Source organism: Sardina pilchardus, chromosome 16 (genome assembly GCF_963854185.1).
Source record: "Sardina pilchardus chromosome 16, fSarPil1.1, whole genome shotgun sequence".
Lineage (NCBI taxonomy): Eukaryota > Metazoa > Chordata > Actinopteri > Clupeiformes > Clupeidae > Sardina > Sardina pilchardus.
In genome coordinates, this window is record NC_085009.1 from 4,027,847 (window position 1) to 4,044,829 (window position 16,983).

General features: G+C 49.9%; 53 non-coding genes across 53 annotated transcripts; all 53 read right to left on the reverse strand.

The window, feature by feature from the left end:
- Positions 1–120: 120 nt before the first annotated feature.
- On the reverse strand, positions 121–202 carry trnas-gcu (transfer RNA serine (anticodon GCU)). The gene has a single exon. It is a non-coding gene; the product is annotated as a tRNA-Ser (tRNA).
- A 149-nt stretch (positions 203–351) lies between these two features.
- Positions 352–433, reverse strand: trnas-gcu (transfer RNA serine (anticodon GCU)). The gene has a single exon. It is a non-coding gene; the product is annotated as a tRNA-Ser (tRNA).
- A 135-nt stretch (positions 434–568) lies between these two features.
- trnas-gcu (transfer RNA serine (anticodon GCU)) lies at positions 569–650 on the reverse strand. Its single transcript has one exon. It is a non-coding gene; the product is annotated as a tRNA-Ser (tRNA).
- A 162-nt stretch (positions 651–812) lies between these two features.
- Positions 813–894, reverse strand: trnas-gcu (transfer RNA serine (anticodon GCU)). Its single transcript has one exon. It is a non-coding gene; the product is annotated as a tRNA-Ser (tRNA).
- Positions 895–1,721: 827 nt separating this feature from the next.
- On the reverse strand, positions 1,722–1,803 carry trnas-gcu (transfer RNA serine (anticodon GCU)). The gene has a single exon. It is a non-coding gene; the product is annotated as a tRNA-Ser (tRNA).
- Positions 1,804–2,644: 841 nt separating this feature from the next.
- On the reverse strand, positions 2,645–2,726 carry trnas-gcu (transfer RNA serine (anticodon GCU)). The gene has a single exon. It is a non-coding gene; the product is annotated as a tRNA-Ser (tRNA).
- Positions 2,727–3,309: 583 nt separating this feature from the next.
- trnas-gcu (transfer RNA serine (anticodon GCU)) lies at positions 3,310–3,391 on the reverse strand. Its single transcript has one exon. It is a non-coding gene; the product is annotated as a tRNA-Ser (tRNA).
- A 162-nt stretch (positions 3,392–3,553) lies between these two features.
- trnas-gcu (transfer RNA serine (anticodon GCU)) lies at positions 3,554–3,635 on the reverse strand. Its single transcript has one exon. It is a non-coding gene; the product is annotated as a tRNA-Ser (tRNA).
- A 149-nt stretch (positions 3,636–3,784) lies between these two features.
- Positions 3,785–3,866, reverse strand: trnas-gcu (transfer RNA serine (anticodon GCU)). The gene has a single exon. It is a non-coding gene; the product is annotated as a tRNA-Ser (tRNA).
- Positions 3,867–4,001: 135 nt separating this feature from the next.
- Positions 4,002–4,083, reverse strand: trnas-gcu (transfer RNA serine (anticodon GCU)). The gene has a single exon. It is a non-coding gene; the product is annotated as a tRNA-Ser (tRNA).
- A 162-nt stretch (positions 4,084–4,245) lies between these two features.
- On the reverse strand, positions 4,246–4,327 carry trnas-gcu (transfer RNA serine (anticodon GCU)). The gene has a single exon. It is a non-coding gene; the product is annotated as a tRNA-Ser (tRNA).
- A 149-nt stretch (positions 4,328–4,476) lies between these two features.
- trnas-gcu (transfer RNA serine (anticodon GCU)) lies at positions 4,477–4,558 on the reverse strand. Its single transcript has one exon. It is a non-coding gene; the product is annotated as a tRNA-Ser (tRNA).
- A 135-nt stretch (positions 4,559–4,693) lies between these two features.
- trnas-gcu (transfer RNA serine (anticodon GCU)) lies at positions 4,694–4,775 on the reverse strand. The gene has a single exon. It is a non-coding gene; the product is annotated as a tRNA-Ser (tRNA).
- A 162-nt stretch (positions 4,776–4,937) lies between these two features.
- On the reverse strand, positions 4,938–5,019 carry trnas-gcu (transfer RNA serine (anticodon GCU)). Its single transcript has one exon. It is a non-coding gene; the product is annotated as a tRNA-Ser (tRNA).
- Positions 5,020–5,629: 610 nt separating this feature from the next.
- Positions 5,630–5,711, reverse strand: trnas-gcu (transfer RNA serine (anticodon GCU)). Its single transcript has one exon. It is a non-coding gene; the product is annotated as a tRNA-Ser (tRNA).
- Positions 5,712–5,860: 149 nt separating this feature from the next.
- On the reverse strand, positions 5,861–5,942 carry trnas-gcu (transfer RNA serine (anticodon GCU)). Its single transcript has one exon. It is a non-coding gene; the product is annotated as a tRNA-Ser (tRNA).
- A 583-nt stretch (positions 5,943–6,525) lies between these two features.
- On the reverse strand, positions 6,526–6,607 carry trnas-gcu (transfer RNA serine (anticodon GCU)). Its single transcript has one exon. It is a non-coding gene; the product is annotated as a tRNA-Ser (tRNA).
- Positions 6,608–6,769: 162 nt separating this feature from the next.
- On the reverse strand, positions 6,770–6,851 carry trnas-gcu (transfer RNA serine (anticodon GCU)). Its single transcript has one exon. It is a non-coding gene; the product is annotated as a tRNA-Ser (tRNA).
- Positions 6,852–7,217: 366 nt separating this feature from the next.
- On the reverse strand, positions 7,218–7,299 carry trnas-gcu (transfer RNA serine (anticodon GCU)). Its single transcript has one exon. It is a non-coding gene; the product is annotated as a tRNA-Ser (tRNA).
- Positions 7,300–7,461: 162 nt separating this feature from the next.
- Positions 7,462–7,543, reverse strand: trnas-gcu (transfer RNA serine (anticodon GCU)). Its single transcript has one exon. It is a non-coding gene; the product is annotated as a tRNA-Ser (tRNA).
- A 366-nt stretch (positions 7,544–7,909) lies between these two features.
- Positions 7,910–7,991, reverse strand: trnas-gcu (transfer RNA serine (anticodon GCU)). Its single transcript has one exon. It is a non-coding gene; the product is annotated as a tRNA-Ser (tRNA).
- Positions 7,992–8,153: 162 nt separating this feature from the next.
- On the reverse strand, positions 8,154–8,235 carry trnas-gcu (transfer RNA serine (anticodon GCU)). The gene has a single exon. It is a non-coding gene; the product is annotated as a tRNA-Ser (tRNA).
- Positions 8,236–8,384: 149 nt separating this feature from the next.
- trnas-gcu (transfer RNA serine (anticodon GCU)) lies at positions 8,385–8,466 on the reverse strand. Its single transcript has one exon. It is a non-coding gene; the product is annotated as a tRNA-Ser (tRNA).
- A 135-nt stretch (positions 8,467–8,601) lies between these two features.
- Positions 8,602–8,683, reverse strand: trnas-gcu (transfer RNA serine (anticodon GCU)). The gene has a single exon. It is a non-coding gene; the product is annotated as a tRNA-Ser (tRNA).
- A 162-nt stretch (positions 8,684–8,845) lies between these two features.
- Positions 8,846–8,927, reverse strand: trnas-gcu (transfer RNA serine (anticodon GCU)). The gene has a single exon. It is a non-coding gene; the product is annotated as a tRNA-Ser (tRNA).
- Positions 8,928–9,510: 583 nt separating this feature from the next.
- On the reverse strand, positions 9,511–9,592 carry trnas-gcu (transfer RNA serine (anticodon GCU)). Its single transcript has one exon. It is a non-coding gene; the product is annotated as a tRNA-Ser (tRNA).
- Positions 9,593–9,754: 162 nt separating this feature from the next.
- trnas-gcu (transfer RNA serine (anticodon GCU)) lies at positions 9,755–9,836 on the reverse strand. The gene has a single exon. It is a non-coding gene; the product is annotated as a tRNA-Ser (tRNA).
- A 366-nt stretch (positions 9,837–10,202) lies between these two features.
- trnas-gcu (transfer RNA serine (anticodon GCU)) lies at positions 10,203–10,284 on the reverse strand. The gene has a single exon. It is a non-coding gene; the product is annotated as a tRNA-Ser (tRNA).
- Positions 10,285–10,446: 162 nt separating this feature from the next.
- Positions 10,447–10,528, reverse strand: trnas-gcu (transfer RNA serine (anticodon GCU)). Its single transcript has one exon. It is a non-coding gene; the product is annotated as a tRNA-Ser (tRNA).
- A 292-nt stretch (positions 10,529–10,820) lies between these two features.
- Positions 10,821–10,902, reverse strand: trnas-gcu (transfer RNA serine (anticodon GCU)). The gene has a single exon. It is a non-coding gene; the product is annotated as a tRNA-Ser (tRNA).
- A 149-nt stretch (positions 10,903–11,051) lies between these two features.
- On the reverse strand, positions 11,052–11,133 carry trnas-gcu (transfer RNA serine (anticodon GCU)). The gene has a single exon. It is a non-coding gene; the product is annotated as a tRNA-Ser (tRNA).
- Positions 11,134–11,268: 135 nt separating this feature from the next.
- trnas-gcu (transfer RNA serine (anticodon GCU)) lies at positions 11,269–11,350 on the reverse strand. Its single transcript has one exon. It is a non-coding gene; the product is annotated as a tRNA-Ser (tRNA).
- Positions 11,351–11,512: 162 nt separating this feature from the next.
- trnas-gcu (transfer RNA serine (anticodon GCU)) lies at positions 11,513–11,594 on the reverse strand. The gene has a single exon. It is a non-coding gene; the product is annotated as a tRNA-Ser (tRNA).
- Positions 11,595–11,960: 366 nt separating this feature from the next.
- Positions 11,961–12,042, reverse strand: trnas-gcu (transfer RNA serine (anticodon GCU)). The gene has a single exon. It is a non-coding gene; the product is annotated as a tRNA-Ser (tRNA).
- A 135-nt stretch (positions 12,043–12,177) lies between these two features.
- trnas-gcu (transfer RNA serine (anticodon GCU)) lies at positions 12,178–12,259 on the reverse strand. Its single transcript has one exon. It is a non-coding gene; the product is annotated as a tRNA-Ser (tRNA).
- A 162-nt stretch (positions 12,260–12,421) lies between these two features.
- Positions 12,422–12,503, reverse strand: trnas-gcu (transfer RNA serine (anticodon GCU)). The gene has a single exon. It is a non-coding gene; the product is annotated as a tRNA-Ser (tRNA).
- Positions 12,504–12,652: 149 nt separating this feature from the next.
- trnas-gcu (transfer RNA serine (anticodon GCU)) lies at positions 12,653–12,734 on the reverse strand. The gene has a single exon. It is a non-coding gene; the product is annotated as a tRNA-Ser (tRNA).
- A 135-nt stretch (positions 12,735–12,869) lies between these two features.
- On the reverse strand, positions 12,870–12,951 carry trnas-gcu (transfer RNA serine (anticodon GCU)). Its single transcript has one exon. It is a non-coding gene; the product is annotated as a tRNA-Ser (tRNA).
- A 163-nt stretch (positions 12,952–13,114) lies between these two features.
- On the reverse strand, positions 13,115–13,196 carry trnas-gcu (transfer RNA serine (anticodon GCU)). Its single transcript has one exon. It is a non-coding gene; the product is annotated as a tRNA-Ser (tRNA).
- A 149-nt stretch (positions 13,197–13,345) lies between these two features.
- Positions 13,346–13,427, reverse strand: trnas-gcu (transfer RNA serine (anticodon GCU)). Its single transcript has one exon. It is a non-coding gene; the product is annotated as a tRNA-Ser (tRNA).
- A 135-nt stretch (positions 13,428–13,562) lies between these two features.
- On the reverse strand, positions 13,563–13,644 carry trnas-gcu (transfer RNA serine (anticodon GCU)). The gene has a single exon. It is a non-coding gene; the product is annotated as a tRNA-Ser (tRNA).
- Positions 13,645–13,806: 162 nt separating this feature from the next.
- trnas-gcu (transfer RNA serine (anticodon GCU)) lies at positions 13,807–13,888 on the reverse strand. The gene has a single exon. It is a non-coding gene; the product is annotated as a tRNA-Ser (tRNA).
- Positions 13,889–14,254: 366 nt separating this feature from the next.
- On the reverse strand, positions 14,255–14,336 carry trnas-gcu (transfer RNA serine (anticodon GCU)). The gene has a single exon. It is a non-coding gene; the product is annotated as a tRNA-Ser (tRNA).
- A 135-nt stretch (positions 14,337–14,471) lies between these two features.
- trnas-gcu (transfer RNA serine (anticodon GCU)) lies at positions 14,472–14,553 on the reverse strand. The gene has a single exon. It is a non-coding gene; the product is annotated as a tRNA-Ser (tRNA).
- A 162-nt stretch (positions 14,554–14,715) lies between these two features.
- trnas-gcu (transfer RNA serine (anticodon GCU)) lies at positions 14,716–14,797 on the reverse strand. The gene has a single exon. It is a non-coding gene; the product is annotated as a tRNA-Ser (tRNA).
- Positions 14,798–14,946: 149 nt separating this feature from the next.
- Positions 14,947–15,028, reverse strand: trnas-gcu (transfer RNA serine (anticodon GCU)). The gene has a single exon. It is a non-coding gene; the product is annotated as a tRNA-Ser (tRNA).
- A 135-nt stretch (positions 15,029–15,163) lies between these two features.
- trnas-gcu (transfer RNA serine (anticodon GCU)) lies at positions 15,164–15,245 on the reverse strand. Its single transcript has one exon. It is a non-coding gene; the product is annotated as a tRNA-Ser (tRNA).
- A 393-nt stretch (positions 15,246–15,638) lies between these two features.
- On the reverse strand, positions 15,639–15,720 carry trnas-gcu (transfer RNA serine (anticodon GCU)). The gene has a single exon. It is a non-coding gene; the product is annotated as a tRNA-Ser (tRNA).
- Positions 15,721–15,855: 135 nt separating this feature from the next.
- On the reverse strand, positions 15,856–15,937 carry trnas-gcu (transfer RNA serine (anticodon GCU)). Its single transcript has one exon. It is a non-coding gene; the product is annotated as a tRNA-Ser (tRNA).
- A 162-nt stretch (positions 15,938–16,099) lies between these two features.
- On the reverse strand, positions 16,100–16,181 carry trnas-gcu (transfer RNA serine (anticodon GCU)). The gene has a single exon. It is a non-coding gene; the product is annotated as a tRNA-Ser (tRNA).
- Positions 16,182–16,330: 149 nt separating this feature from the next.
- On the reverse strand, positions 16,331–16,412 carry trnas-gcu (transfer RNA serine (anticodon GCU)). Its single transcript has one exon. It is a non-coding gene; the product is annotated as a tRNA-Ser (tRNA).
- A 135-nt stretch (positions 16,413–16,547) lies between these two features.
- Positions 16,548–16,629, reverse strand: trnas-gcu (transfer RNA serine (anticodon GCU)). The gene has a single exon. It is a non-coding gene; the product is annotated as a tRNA-Ser (tRNA).
- Positions 16,630–16,791: 162 nt separating this feature from the next.
- trnas-gcu (transfer RNA serine (anticodon GCU)) lies at positions 16,792–16,873 on the reverse strand. Its single transcript has one exon. It is a non-coding gene; the product is annotated as a tRNA-Ser (tRNA).
- Between the last annotated feature and the right edge of the window lie 110 nt (positions 16,874–16,983).

Below are 16,983 nucleotides of genomic sequence, written 5' to 3' on the forward strand. Positions count from 1 at the left end.
AACAGATAGGTGTTGGTTGAGGTTGCTGATTATGTTGGCACAGTTGTGAGAGGTCAGAAAATACAACCCTTGACAATACTGTCACAATAGAAAGAGGGAGACCCCCTGTGCAGATGCAAACGACGAGGATGGGATTCGAACCCACGCGTGCAGAGCACAATGGATTAGCAGTCCATCGCCTTAACCACTCGGCCACCTCGTCACTGTGTCAGCTGCATTGGAAAGTTTTCCAACAGATAGGTGTTGGTTGAGGTTGCTGATTGTGTTGGCACAGTTGTGAGAGGTCAGAAAATACAACCCTTGACAATACTGTCACAATAGAAAGATGGAGACCCCCTGTGCAGATGCAAGCGACGAGGATGGGATTCGAACCCACGCGTGCAGAGCACAATGGATTAGCAGTCCATCGCCTTAACCACTCGGCCACCTCGTCACTGGGGCAGCTTTATTGGAAAGTTTTCCACCGGAAAGGCATTGTGGTTGCCGATAACGTAGGAGCAATTGTGAGAGGTCAGAAAATACGACCCTGTCACATTGGAAAGAGGGAGAGCCGCTGTGCGGATGCAAACGACGAGGATGGGATTCGAACCCACGCGTGCAGAGCACAATGGATTAGCAGTCCATCGCCTTAACCACTCGGCCACCTCGTCACTTATGCACATGGCTATTTTTTTTCGACAAAATAGGTCAGAATTCCCAACAAGGACAGAAAAACTGAAACTCATGTGACTTTCATGAAGTGAGGCCCAAAATATCCCCTCCGACAAAACTCTCATCTTGGAAGGAGAGTACACCCTCCTTACGGATGTGCCCGACGAGGATGGGATTCGAACCCACGCGTGCAGAGCACAATGGATTAGCAGTCCATCGCCTTAACCACTCGGCCACCTCGTCACTGGGGCAGCTTTATTGGATAGTTTTCCACCGGAAAGGCATTGTGGTTGCCGATAACGTAGGAGCAATTGTGAGAGGTCAGAAAATAAGACCCTGTCACATTGGAAAGAGGGAGAGCCGCTGTGCGGATGCAAACGACGAGGATGGGATTCGAACCAACGCGTGCAGAGCACAATGGATTAGCAGTCCATCGCCTTAACCACTCGGCCACCTCGTCACTGGGTCAGCTGCATTGGAAAGTTTTCCAACAGATAGGTGTTGGTTGAGGTTGCTGATTATGTTGGCACAGTTGTGAGAGGTCAGAAAATACAACCCTTGACAATACTGTCACAATAGAAAGATGGAGACCCCCTGTGCAGATGCAAGCGATGAGGATGGGATTCGAACCCACGCGTGCAGAGCACAATGGATTAGCAGTCCATCGCCTTAACCACTCGGCCACCTCGTCACTGGGGCAGCTTTATTGGAAAGTTTTCCACCGGAAAGGCATTGTGGTTGCCGATAACGTAGTAGCAATTGTGAGAGGTCAGAAAATACGACCCTGTCACATTGGAAAGAGGTAGAGCCGCTGTGCGGATGCAAACGACGAGGATGGGATTCGAACCCACGCGTGAAGAGCACAATGGATTAGCAGTCCATCGCCTTAACCACTCGGCCACCTAGTCACTTATGCACATGGCTATTTTTTTTCGACAAAATAGGTCAGAATTCCCAACAAGGACAGAAAAACTGAAACTCATGTGACTTTCATGAAGTGAGGCCCAAAATATCCCCTCCGACAAAACTCTCATCTTAGAAGGAGAGTACACCCTCCTTACGGATGTGCCCGACGAGGATGGGATTCGAACCCACGCGTGCAGAGCACAATGGATTAGCAGTCCATCGCCTTAACCACTCGGCCACCTCGTCACTGTGTCAGCTGCATTGGAAAGTTTTCCAACAGATAGGTGTTGGTTGAGGTTGCTGATTGTGTTGGCACAGTTGTGAGAGGTCAGAAAATACAACCCTTGACAATACTGTCACAATAGAAAGATGGAGACCCCCTGTGCAGATGCAAGCGATGAGGATGGGATTCGAACCCACGCGTGCAGAGCACAATGGATTAGCAGTCCATCGCCTTAACCACTCGGCCACCTCGTCACTGGGGCAGCTTTATTGGAAAGTTTTCCACCGGAAAGGCATTGTGGTTGCCGATAAAGTAGGAGCAATTGTGAGAGGTCAGAAAATACGACCCTGTCACATTGGAAAGAGGGAGAGCCGCTGTGCGGATGAAAACGACGAGGATGGGATTCGAACCCACGCTTGCAGAGCACAATGGATTAGCAGTCCATCGCCTTAACCACTCGGCCACCTCGTCACTTATGCACATGGCTATTTTTTTTCGACAAAATAGGTCAGAATTCCCAACAAGGACAGAAAAACTGAAACTCATGTGACTTTCATGAAGTGAGGCCCAAAATATCCCCTCCGACAAAACTCTCATCTTGGAAGGAGAGTACACCCTCCTTACGGATGTGCCCGACGAGGATGGGATTCGAACCCACGCGTGCAGAGCACAATGGATTAGCTGTCCATCGCCTTAACCACTCGGCCACCTCGTCACTGGGTCAGCTGCATTGGAAAGTTTTCCAACAGATAGGTGTTGGTTGAGGTTGCTGATTATGTTGGCACAGTTGTGAGAGGTCAGAAAATACAACCCTTGACAATACTGTCACAATAGAAAGAGGGAGACCCCCTGTGCAGATGCAAACGACGAGGATGGGATTCGAACCCACGCGTGCAGAGCACAATGGATTAGCAGTCCATCGCCTTAACCACTCGGCCACCTCGTCACTGGGGCAGCTTTATTGGATAGTTTTCCACCGGAAAGGCATTGTGGTTGCCGATAACGTAGGAGCAATTGTGAGAGGTCAGAAAATACGACCCTGTCACATTGGAAAGAGGGAGAGCCGCTGTGCGGATGCAAACGACGAGGATGGGATTCGAACCCACGCGTGCAGAGCACAATGGATTAGCAGTCCATCTCCTTAACCACTCGGCCACCTCGTCACTGGGTCAGCTGCATTGGAAAGTTTTCCAACACACAGGTGTTGGTTGAGGTTGCTGATTATGTTGGCACAGTTGTGAGAGGTCAGAAAATACAACCCTTGACAATACTGTCACAATAGAAAGATGGAGACCCCCTGTGCAGATGCAAGCGATGAGGATGGGATTCGAACCCACGCGTGCAGAGCACAATGGATTAGCAGTCCATCGCCTTAACCACTCGGCCACCTCGTCACTGGGGCAGCTTTATTGGAAAGTTTTCCACCGGAAAGGCATTGTGGTTGCCGATAACGTAGTAGCAATTGTGAGAGGTCAGAAAATACGACCCTGTCACATTGGAAAGAGGGAGAGCCGCTGTGCAGATGCAAACGACGAGGATGGGATTCGAACCCACGCGTGCAGAGCACAATGGATTAGCAGTCCATCGCCTTAACCACTCGGCCACCTCGTCACTTATGCACATGGCTATTTTTTTTCGACAAAATAGGTCAGAATTCCAAACAAGGACAGAAAAACTGAAACTCATGTGACTTTCATGAAGTGAGGCCCAAAATATCCCCTCCGACAAAACTCACATCTTAGAAGGAGAGTACACCCTCCTTACGGATGTGCCCGACGAGGATGGGATTCGAACCCACGCGTGCAGAGCACAATGGATTAGCAGTCCATCGCCTTAACCACTCGGCCACCTCGTCACTGTGTCAGCTGCATTGGAAAGTTTTCCAACAGATAGGTGTTGGTTGAGGTTGCTGATTGTGTTGGCACAGTTGTGAGAGGTCAGAAAATACAACCCTTGACAATACTGTCACAATAGAAAGATGGAGACCCCCTGTGCAGATGCAAGCGACGAGGATGGGATTCGAACCCACGCGTGCAGAGCACAATGGATTAGCAGTCCATCGCCTTAACCACTCGGCCACCTCGTCACTGGGGCAGCTTTATTGGAAAGTTTTCCACCGGAAAGGCATTGTGGTTGCCGATAACGTAGGAGCAATTGTGAGAGGTCAGAAAATACGACCCTGTCACATTGGAAAGAGGGAGAGCCGCTGTGCGGATGCAAACGACGAGGATGGGATTCGAACCCACGCGTGCAGAGCACAATGGATTAGCAGTCCATCGCCTTAACCACTCGGCCACCTCGTCACTTATGCACATGGCTATTTTTTTTCGACAAAATAGGTCAGAATTCCCAACAAGGACAGAAAAACTGAAACTCATGTGACTTTCATGAAGTGAGGCCCAAAATATCCCCTCCGACAAAACTCTCATCTTAGAAGGAGAGTACACCCTCCTTACGGATGTGCCCGACGAGGATGGGATTCGAACCCACGCGTGCAGAGCACAATGGATTAGCAGTCCATCGCCTTAACCACTCGGCCACCTCGTCACTGTGTCAGCTGCATTGGAAAGTTTTCCAACAGATAGGTGTTGGTTGAGGTTGCTGATTGTGTTGGCACAGTTGTGAGAGGTCAGAAAATACAACCCTTGACAATACTGTCACAATAGAAAGATGGAGACCCCCTGTGCAGATGCAAGCGACGAGGATGGGATTCGAACCCACGCGTGCAGAGCACAATGGATTAGCAGTCCATCGCCTTAACCACTCGGCCACCTCGTCACTGGGGCAGCTTTATTGGAAAGTTTTCCACCGGAAAGGCATTGTGGTTGCCGATAACGTAGGAGCAATTGTGAGAGGTCAGAAAATACGACCCTGTCACATTGGAAAGAGGGAGAGCCGCTGTGCGGATGCAAACGACGAGGATGGGATTCGAACCCACGCGTGCAGAGCACAATGGATTAGCAGTCCATCGCCTTAACCACTCGGCCACCTCGTCACTTATGCACATGGCTATTTTTTTTCGACAAAATAGGTCAGAATTCCCAACAAGGACAGAAAAACTGAAACTCATGTGACTTTCATGAAGTGAGGCCCAAAATATCCCCTCCGACAAAACTCTCATCTTGGAAGGAGAGTAAATCCTCCTTACTGATGTGCCCGACGAGGATGGGATTCGAACCCACGCGTGCAGAGCACAATGGATTAGCAATCCATCGCCTTAACCACTCGGCCACCTCGTCACTGGGTCAGCTGCATTGGAAAGTTTTCCAACAGATAGGTGTTGGTTGAGGTTGCTGATTATGTTGGCACAGTTGTGAGAGGTCAGAAAATACCACCCTTGACAATACTGTCACAATAGAAAGATGGAGACCCCCTGTGCAGATGCAAGCGATGAGGATGGGATTCGAACCCACGCGTGCAGAGCACAATGGATTAGCAGTCCATCGCCTTAACCACTCGGCCACCTCGTCACTGGGGCAGCTTTATTGGAAAGTTTTCCACCGGAAAGGCATTGTGGTTGCCGATAAAGTAGGAGCAATTGTGAGAGGTCAGAAAATACGACCCTGTCACATTGGAAAGAGGGAGAGCCGCTGTGCGGATGAAAACGACGAGGATGGGATTCGAACCCACGCGTGCAGAGCACAATGGATTAGCAGTCCATCGCCTTAACCACTCGGCCTCCTCGTCACTTATGCACATGGCTATTTTTTTTCGACAAAATAGGTCAGAATTCCCAACAAGGACAGAAAAACTGAAACTCATGTGACTTTCATGAAGTGAGGCCCAAAATATCCCCTCCGACAAAACTCTCATCTTGGAAGGAGAGTACACCCTCCTTACGGATGTGCCCGACGAGGATGGGATTCGAACCCACGCGTGCAGAGCACAATGGATTAGCAGTCCATCGCCTTAACCACTCGGCCACCTCGTCACTGGGTCAGCTGCATTGGAAAGTTTTCCAACAGATAGCTGTTGGTTGAGGTTGCTGATTATGTTGGCACAGTTGTGAGAGGTCAGAAAATACAACCCTTGACAATACTGTCACAATAGAAAGAGGGAGACCCCCTGTGCAGATGCAAACGACGAGGATGGGATTCGAACCCACGCGTGCAGAGCACAATGGATTAGCAGTCCATCGCCTTAACCACTCGGCCACCTCGTCACTGGGGCAGCTTTATTGGATAGTTTTCCACCGGAAAGGCATTGTGGTTGCCGATAACGTAGGAGCAATTGTGAGAGGTCAGAAAATAAGACCCTGTCACATTGGAAAGAGGGAGAGCCGCTGTGCGGATGCAAACGACGAGGATGGGATTCGAACCAACGCGTGCAGAGCACAATGGATTAGCAGTCCATCGCCTTAACCACTCGGCCACCTCGTCACTGGGTCAGCTGCATTGGAAAGTTTTCCAACAGATAGGTGTTGGTTGAGGTTGCTGATTATGTTGGCACAGTTGTGAGAGGTCAGAAAATACAACCCTTGACAATACTGTCACAATAGAAAGATGGAGACCCCCTGTGCAGATGCAAGCGATGAGGATGGGATTCGAACCCACGCGTGCAGAGCACAATGGATTAGCAGTCCATCGCCTTAACCACTCGGCCACCTCGTCACTGGGGCAGCTTTATTGGAAAGTTTTCCACCGGAAAGGCATTGTGGTTGCCGATAACGTAGTAGCAATTGTGAGAGGTCAGAAAATACGACCCTGTCACATTGGAAAGAGGGAGAGCCGCTGTGCGGATGCAAACGACGAGGATGGGATTCGAACCCACGCGTGCAGAGCACAATGGATTAGCAGTCCATCGCCTTAACCACTCGGCCACCTCGTCACTTATGCACATGGCTATTTTTTTTCGACAAAATAGGTCAGAATTCCCAACAAGGACAGAAAAACTGAAACTCATGTGACTTTCATGAAGTGAGGCCCAAAATATCCCCTCCGACAAAACTCTCATCTTAGAAGGAGAGTACACCCTCCTTACGGATGTGCCCGACGAGGATGGGATTCGAACCCACGCGTGCAGAGCACAATGGATTAGCAGTCCATCGCCTTAACCACTCGGCCACCTCGTCACTGTGTCAGCTGCATTGGAAAGTTTTCCAACAGATAGGTGTTGGTTGAGGTTGCTGATTGTGTTGGCACAGTTGTGAGAGGTCAGAAAATACAACCCTTGACAATACTGTCACAATAGAAAGATGGAGACCCCCTGTGCAGATGCAAGCGACGAGGATGGGATTCGAACCCACGCGTGCAGAGCACAATGGATTAGCAGTCCATCGCCTTAACCACTCTGCCACCTCGTCACTGGGGCAGCTTTATTGGAAAGTTTTCCACCGGAAAGGCATTGTGGTTGCCGATAACGTAGGAGCAATTGTGAGAGGTCAGAAAATACGACCCTGTCACATTGGAAAGAGGGAGAGCCGCTGTGCGGATGCAAACGACGAGGATGGGATTCGAACCCACGCGTGCAGAGCACAATGGATTAGCAGTCCATCGCCTTAACCACTCGGCCACCTCGTCACTTATGCACATGGCTATTTTTTTTCGACAAAATAGGTCAGAATTCCCAACAAGGACAGAAAAACTGAAACTCATGTGACTTTCATGAAGTGAGGCCCAAAATATCCCCTCCGACAAAACTCTCATCTTGGAAGGAGAGTACACCCTCCTTACTGATGTGCCCGACGAGGATGGGATTCGAACCCACGCGTGCAGAGCACAATGGATTAGCAGTCCATCGCCTTAACCACTCGGCCACCTCGTCACTGGGTCAGCTGCATTGGAAAGTTTTCCAACAGATAGGTGTTGGTTGAGGTTGCTGATTATGTTGGCACAGTTGTGAGAGGTCAGAAAATACAACCCTTGACAATACTGTCACAATAGAAAGATGGAGACCCCCTGTGCAGATGCAAGCGATGAGGATGGGATTCGAACCCACGCGTGCAGAGCACAATGGATTAGCAGTCCATCGCCTTAACCACTCGGCCACCTCGTCACTGGGGCAGCTTTATTGGAAAGTTTTCCACCGGAAAGGCATTGTGGTTGCCGATAACGTAGTAGCAATTGTGAGAGGTCAGAAAATACGAACCTGTCACATTGGAAAGAGGGAGAGCCGCTGTGCGGATGCAAACGACGAGGATGGGATTCGAACCCACGCGTGCAGAGCACAATGGATTAGCAGTCCATCGCCTTAACCACTCGGCCACCTCGTCACTTATGCACATGGCTATTTTTTTTCGACAAAATAGGTCAGAATTCCCAACAAGGACAGAAAAACTGAAACTCATGTGACTTTCATGAAGTGAGGCCCAAAATATCCCCTCCGACAAAACTCTCATCTTAGAAGGAGAGTACACCCTCCTTACGGATGTGCCCGACGAGGATGGGATTCGAACCCACGCGTGCAGAGCACAATGGATTAGCAGTCCATCGCCTTATCCACTCGGCCACCTCGTCACTGTGTCAGCTGCATTGGAAAGTTTTCCAACAGATAGGTGTTGGTTGAGGTTGCTGATTGTGTTGGCACAGTTGTGAGAGGTCAGAAAATACAACCCTTGACAATACTGTCACAATAGAAAGATGGAGACCCCCTGTGCAGATGCAAGCGACGAGGATGGGATTCGAACCCACGTGTGCAGAGCACAATGGATTAGCAGTCCATCGCCTTAACCACTCGGCCACCTCGTCACTGGGGCAGCTTTATTGGAAAGTTTTCCACCGGAAAGGCATTGTGGTTGCCGATAACGTAGGAGCAATTGTGAGAGGTCAGAAAATACGACCCTGTCACATTGGAAAGAGGGAGAGCCGCTGTGCGGATGCAAACGACGAGGATGGGATTCGAACCCACGCGTGCAGAGCACAATGGATTAGCAGTCCATCGCCTTAACCACTCGGCCACCTCGTCACTTATGCACATGGCTATTTTTTTTCGACAAAATAGGTCAGAATTCCCAACAAGGACAGAAAAACTGAAACTCATGTGACTTTCATGAAGTGAGGCCCAAAATATCCCCTCCGACAAAACTCTCATCTTGGAAGGAGAGTACACCCTCCTTACTGATGTGCCCGACGAGGATGGGATTCGAACCCACGCGTGCAGAGCACAATGGATTAGCAGTCCATCGCCTTAACCACTCGGCCACCTCGTCACTGGGTCAGCTGCATTGGAAAGTTTTCCAACAGATAGGTGTTGGTTGAGGTTGCTGATTGTGTTGGCACAGTTGTGAGAGGTCAGAAAATACAACCCTTGACAATACTGTCACAATAGAAAGATGGAGACCCCCTGTGCAGATGCAAGCGATGAGGATGGGATTCGAACCCACGCGTGCAGAGCACAATGGATTAGCAGTCCATCGCCTTAACCACTCGGCCACCTCGTCACTGGGGCAGCTTTATTGGAAAGTTTTCCACCGGAAAGGCATTGTGGTTGCCGATAACGTAGTAGCAATTGTGAGAGGTCAGAAAATACGACCCTGTCACATTGGAAAGAGGGAGAGCCGCTGTGCGGATGCAAATGACGAGGATGGGATTCGAACCCACGCGTGAAGAGCACAATGGATTAGCAGTCCATCGACTTAACCACTCGGCCACCTCGTCACTGGGGCAGCTTTATTGGAAAGTTTTCCACCGGAAAGGCATTGTGGTTGCCGATAACGTAGGAGCAATTGTGAGAGGTCAGAAAATACGACCCTGTCACATTGGAAAGAGGGAGAGCCGCTGTGCGGATGCAAACGACGAGGATGGGATTCGAACCCACGCGTGCAGAGCACAATGGATTAGCAGTCCATCGCCTTAACCACTCGGCCACCTCGTCACTTATGCACATGGCTATTTTTTTTCGACAAAATAGGTCAGAATTCCCAACAAGGACAGAAAAACTGAAACTCATGTGACTTTCATGAAGTGAGGCCCAAAATATCCCCTCCGACAAAACTCTCATCTTGGAAGGAGAGTACACCCTCCTTACTGATGTGCCCGACGAGGATGGGATTCGAACCCACGCGTGCAGAGCACAATGGATTAGCAGTCCATCGCCTTAACCACTCGGCCACCTCGTCACTGGGTCAGCTGCATTGGAAAGTTTTCCAACAGATAGGTGTTGGTTGAGGTTGCTGATTATGTTGGCACAGTTGTGAGAGGTCAGAAAATACAACCCTTGACAATACTGTCACAATAGAAAGATGGAGACCCCCTGTGCAGATGCAAGCGATGAGGATGGGATTCGAACCCACGCGTGCAGAGCACAATGGATTAGCAGTCCATCGCCTTAACCACTCGGCCACCTCGTCACTGGGGCAGCTTTATTGGAAAGTTTTCCACCGGAAAGGCATTGTGGTTGCCGATAACGTAGTAGCAATTGTGAGAGGTCAGAAAATACGAACCTGTCACATTGGAAAGAGGGAGAGCCGCTGTGCGGATGCAAACGACGAGGATGGGATTCGAACCCACGCGTGCAGAGCACAATGGATTAGCAGTCCATCGCCTTAACCACTCGGCCACCTCGTCACTTATGCACATGGCTATTTTTTTTCGACAAAATAGGTCAGAATTCCCAACAAGGACAGAAAAACTGAAACTCATGTGACTTTCATGAAGTGAGGCCCAAAATATCCCCTCCGACAAAACTCTCATCTTGGAAGGAGAGTACACCCTCCTTACTGATGTGCCCGACGAGGATGGGATTCGAACCCACGCGTGCAGAGCACAATGGATTAGCAGTCCATCGCCTTAACCACTCGGCCACCTCGTCACTGGGTCAGCTGCATTGGAAAGTTTTCCAACAGATAGGTGTTGGTTGAGGTTGCTGATTGTGTTGGCACAGTTGTGAGAGGTCAGAAAATACAACCCTTCCATCGCCTTAACCACTCGGCCACCTCGTCACTTATGCACATGGCTATTTTTTTTCGACAAAATAGGTCAGAATTCCCAACAAGGACAGAAAAACTGAAACTCATGTGACTTTCATGAAGTGAGGCCCAAAATATCCCCTCCGACAAAACTCTCATCTTAGAAGGAGAGTACACCCTCCTTACGGATGTGCCCGACGAGGATGGGATTCGAACCCACGCGTGCAGAGCACAATGGATTAGCAGTCCATCGCCTTAACCACTCGGCCACCTCGTCACTGTGTCAGCTGCATTGGAAAGTTTTCCAACAGATAGGTGTTGGTTGAGGTTGCTGATTGTGTTGGCACAGTTGTGAGAGGTCAGAAAATACAACCCTTGACAATACTGTCACAATAGAAAGATGGAGACCCCCTGTGCAGATGCAAGCGACGAGGATGGGATTCGAACCCACGCGTGCAGAGCACAATGGATTAGCAGTCCATCGCCTTAACCACTCGGCCACCTCGTCACTGGGGCAGCTTTATTGGAAAGTTTTCCACCGGAAAGGCATTGTGGTTGCCGATAACGTAGGAGCAATTGTGAGAGGTCAGAAAATACGACCCTGTCACATTGGAAAGAGGGAGAGCCGCTGTGCGGATGAAAACGACGAGGATGGGATTCGAACCCACGCGTGCAGAGCACAATGGATTAGCAGTCCATCGCCTTAACCACTCGGCCACCTCGTCACTTATGCACATGGCTATTTTTTTTCGACGAAATAGGTCAGAATTCCCAACAAGGACAGAAAAACTGAAACTCATATGACTTTCATGAAGTGAGGCCCAAAATATCCCCTCCGACAAAACTCTCATCTTGGAAGGAGAGTACACCCTCCTTACGGATGTGCCCGACGAGGATGGGATTCGAACCCACGCGTGCAGAGCACAATGGATTAGCAGTCCATCGCCTTAACCACTCGGCCACCTCGTCACTGGGTCAGCTGCATTGGAAAGTTTTCCAACAGATAGGTGTTGGTTGAGGTTGCTGATTATGTTGGCACAGTTGTGAGAGGTCAGAAAATACAACCCTTGACAATACTGTCACAATAGAAAGAGGGAGACCCCCTGTGCAGATGCAAGCGATGAGGATGGGATTCGAACCCACGCGTGCAGAGCACAATGGATTAGCAGTCCATCGCCTTAACCACTCGGCCACCTCGTCACTGGGGCAGCTTTATTGGAAAGTTTTCCACCGGAAAGGCATTGTGGTTGCCGATAAAGTAGGAGCAATTGTGAGAGGTCAGAAAATACGACCCTGTCACATTGGAAAGAGGGAGAGCCGCTGTGCGGATGAAAACGACGAGGATGGGATTCGAACCCACGCGTGCAGAGCACAATGGATTAGCAGTCCATCGCCTTAACCACTCGGCCACCTCGTCACTGGGGCAGCTTTATTGGAAAGTTTTCCACCGGAAAAGCATTGTGGTTGCCGATAAAGTAGGAGCAATTGTGAGAGGTCAGAAAATACGACCCTGTCACATTGGAAAGAGGGAGAGCCGCTGTGCGGATGAAAACGACGAGGATGGGATTCGAACCCACGCGTGCAGAGCACAATGGATTAGCAGTCCATCGCCTTAACCACTCGGCCACCTCGTCACTTATGCACATGGCTATTTTTTTTCGACAAAATAGGTCAGAATTCCCAACAAGGACAGAAAAACTGAAACTCATGTGACTTTCATGAAGTGAGGCCCAAAATATCCCCTCCGACAAAACTCTCATCTTGGAAGGAGAGTACACCCTCCTTACGGATGTGCCCGACGAGGATGGGATTCGAACCCACGCGTGCAGAGCACAATGGATTAGCAGTCCATCGCCTTAACCACTCGGCCACCTCGTCACTGGGTCAGCTGCATTGGAAAGTTTTCCAACAGATAGGTGTTGGTTGAGGTTGCTGATTATGTTGGCACAGTTGTGAGAGGTCAGAAAATACAACCCTTGACAATACTGTCACAATAGAAAGAGGGAGACCCCCTGTGCAGATGCAAACGACGAGGATGGGATTCGAACCCACGCGTGCAGAGCACAATGGATTAGCAGTCCATCGCCTTAACCACTCGGCCACCTCGTCACTGGGGCAGCTTTATTGGATAGTTTTCAACCGGAAAGGCATTGTGGTTGCCGATAACGTAGGAGCAATTGTGAGAGGTCAGAAAATACGACCCTGTCACATTGGAAAGAGGGAGAGCCGCTGTGCGGATGCAAACGACGAGGATGGGATTCGAACCCACGCGTGCAGAGCACAATGGATTAGCAGTCCATCGCCTTAACCACTCGGCCACCTCGTCACTTATGCACATGGCTATTTTTTTTTGGACAAAATAGGTCAGAATTCCCAACAAGGACAGAAAAACTGAAACTCATGTGACTTTCATGAAGTGAGGCCCAAAATATCCCCTCCGACAAAACTCTCATCTTGGAAGGAGAGTACACCCTCCTTACGGATGTGCCCGACGAGGATGGGATTCGAACCCACGCGTGCAGAGCACAATGGATTAGCAGTCCATCGCCTTAACCACTCGGCCACCTCGTCACTGGGTCAGCTGCATTGGAAAGTTTTCCAACAGATAGGTGTTGGTTGAGGTTGCTGATTATGTTGGCACAGTTGTGAGAGGTCAGAAAATACAACCCTTGACAATACTGTCACAATAGAAAGAGGGAGACCCCCTGTGCAGATGCAAACGACGAGGATGGGATTCGAACCCACGCGTGCAGAGCACAATGGATTAGCAGTCCATCGCCTTAACCACTCGGCCACCTCGTCACTGGGGCAGCTTTATTGGATAGTTTTCCACCGGAAAGGCATTGTGGTTGCCGATAACGTAGGAGCAATTGTGAGAGGTCAGAAAATACGACCCTGTCACATTGGAAAGAGGGAGAGCCGCTGTGCGGATGAAAACGACGAGGATGGGATTCGAACCCACGCGTGCAGAGCACAATGGATTAGCAGTCCATCGCCTTAACCACTCGGCCACCTCGTCACTTATGCACATGGCTATTTTTTTTCGACAAAATAGGTCAGAATTCCCAACAAGGACAGAAAAACTGAAACTCATGTGACTTTCATGAAGTGAGGCCCAAAATATCCCCTCCGACAAAACTCTCATCTTGGAAGGAGAGTACACCCTCCTTACGGATGTGCCCGACGAGGATGGGATTCGAACCCACGCGTGCAGAGCACAATGGATTAGCAGTCCATCGCCTTAACCACTCGGCCACCTCGTCACTGGGTCAGCTGCATTGGAAAGTTTTCCAACAGATAGGTGTTGGTTGAGGTTGCTGATTATGTTGGCACAGTTGTGAGAGGTCAGAAAATACAACCCTTGACAATACTGTCACAATAGAAAGAGGGAGACCCCCTGTGCAGATGCAAGCGATGAGGATGGGATTCGAACCCACGCGTGCAGAGCACAATGGATTAGCAGTCCATCGCCTTAACCACTCGGCCACCTCGTCACTGGGGCAGCTTTATTGGAAAGTTTTCCACCGGAAAGGCATTGTGGTTGCCGATAAAGTAGGAGCAATTGTGAGAGGTCAGAAAATACGACCCTGTCACATTGGAAAGAGGGAGAGCCGCTGTGCGGATGAAAACGACGAGGATGGGATTCGAACCCACGCGTGCAGAGCACAATGGATTAGCAGTCCATCGCCTTAACCACTCGGCCACCTCGTCACTGGGGCAGCTTTATTGGAAAGTTTTCCACCGGAAAAGCATTGTGGTTGCCGATAAAGTAGGAGCAATTGTGAGAGGTCAGAAAATACGACCCTGTCACATTGGAAAGAGGGAGAGCCGCTGTGCGGATGAAAACGACGAGGATGGGATTCGAACCCACGCGTGCAGAGCACAATGGATTAGCAGTCCATCGCCTTAACCACTCGGCCACCTCGTCACTTATGCACATGGCTATTTTTTTTCGACAAAATAGGTCAGAATTCCCAACAAGGACAGAAAAACTGAAACTCATGTGACTTTCATGAAGTGAGGCCCAAAATATCCCCTCCGACAAAACTCTCATCTTGGAAGGAGAGTACACCCTCCTTACGGATGTGCCCGACGAGGATGGGAGTCGAACCCACGCGTGCAGAGCACAATGGATTAGCAGTCCATCGCCTTAACCACTCGGCCACCTCGTCACTGGGTCAGCTGCATTGGAAAGTTTTCCAACAGATAGGTGTTGGTTGAGGTTGCTGATTATGTTGGCACAGTTGTGAGAGGTCAGAAAATACAACCCTTGACAATACTGTCACAATAGAAAGAGGGAGACCCCCTGTGCAGATGCAAACGACGAGGATGGGATTCGAACCCACGCGTGCAGAGCACAATGGATTAGCAGTCCATCGCCTTAACCACTCGGCCACCTCGTCACTGGGGCAGCTTTATTGGATAGTTTTCCACCGGAAAGGCATTGTGGTTGCCGATAACGTAGGAGCAATTGTGAGAGGTCAGAAAATACGACCCTGTCACATTGGAAAGAGGGAGAGCCGCTGTGCGGATGAAAACGACGAGGATGGGATTCGAACCCACGCGTGCAGAGCACAATGGATTAGCAGTCCATCGCCTTAACCACTCGGCCACCTCGTCACTTATGCACATGGCTATTTTTTTTCGACAAAATAGGTCAGAATTCCCAACAAGGACAGAAAAACTGAAACTCATGTGACTTTCATGAAGTGAGGCCCAAAATATCCCCTCCGACAAAACTCTCATCTTGGAAGGAGAGTACACCCTCCTTACGGATGTGCCCGACGAGGATGGGATTCGAACCCACGCGTGCAGAGCACAATGGATAAGCAGTCCATCGCCTTAACCACTCGGCCACCTCGTCACTGGGTCAGCTGCATTGGAGAGTTTTCCAACAGATAGGTGTTGGTTGAGGTTGCTGATTATGTTGGCACAGTTGTGAGAGGTCAGAAAATACAACCCTTGACAATACTGTCACAATAGAAAGAGGGAGACCCCCTGTGCAGATGCAAACGACGAGGATGGGATTCGAACCCACGCGTGCAGAGCACAATGGATTAGCAGTCCATCGCCTTAACCACTCGGCCACCTCGTCACTGGGGCAGCTTTATTGGAAAGTTTTCCACCGGAAAGGCATTGTGGTTGCCGATAACGTAGGAGCAATTGTGAGAGGTCAGAAAATACGACCCTGTCACATTGGAAAGAGGGAGAGCCGCTGTGCGGATGCAAACGACGAGGATGGGATTCGAACCCACGCGTGCAGAGCACAATGGATTAGCAGTCCATCGCCTTAACCACTCGGCCACCTCGTCACTTATGCACATGGCTATTTTTTTTCGACAAAATAGGTCAGAATTCCCAACAAGGACAGAAAAACTGAAACTCATGTGACTTTCATGAAGTGAGGCCCAAAATATCCCCTCCGACAAAACTCTCATCTTGGAAGGAGAGTACACCCTCCTTACGGATGTGCCCGACGAGGATGGGATTCGAACCCACGCGTGCAGAGCACAATGGATTAGCAGTCCATCGCCTTAACCACTCGGCCACCTCGTCACTGGGTCAGCTGCATTGGAAAGTTTTCCAACAGATAGGTGTTGGTTGAGGTTGCTGATTATGTTGGCACAGTTGTGAGAGGTCAGAAAATACAACCCTTGACAATACTGTCACAATAGAAAGAGGGAGACCCCCTGTGCAGATGCAAACGACGAGGATGGGATTCGAACCCACGCGTGCAGAGCACAATGGATTAGCAGTCCATCGCCTTAACCACTCGGCCACCTCGTCACTGGGGCAGCTTTATTGGAAAGTTTTCCACCGGAAAGGCATTGTGGTTGCCGATAACGTAGGAGCAATTGTGAGAGGTCAGAAAATACGACCCTGTCACATTGGAAAGAGGGAGAGCCGCTGTGCGGATGCAAACGACGAGGATGGGATTCGAACCCACGCGTGCAGAGCACAATGGATTAGCAGTCCATCGCCTTAACCACTCGGCCACCTCGTCACTTATGCACATGGCTATTTTTTTTCGACAAAATAGGTCAGAATTCCCAACAAGGACAGAAAAACTGAAACTCATGTGACTTTCATGAAGTGAGGCCCAAAATATCCCCTCCGACAAAACTCTCATCTTGGAAGGAGAGTACACCCTCCTTACGGATGTGCCCGACGAGGATGGGATTCGAACCCACGCGTGCAGAGCACAATGGATTAGCAGTCCATCGCCTTAACCACTCGGCCACCTCGTCACTGGGTCAGCTGCATTGGAGAGTTTTCCAACAGATAGGTGTTGGTTGAGGTTGCTGATTATGTTGGCACAGTTGTGAGAGGTCAGAAAATACAACCCTTGACAATACTG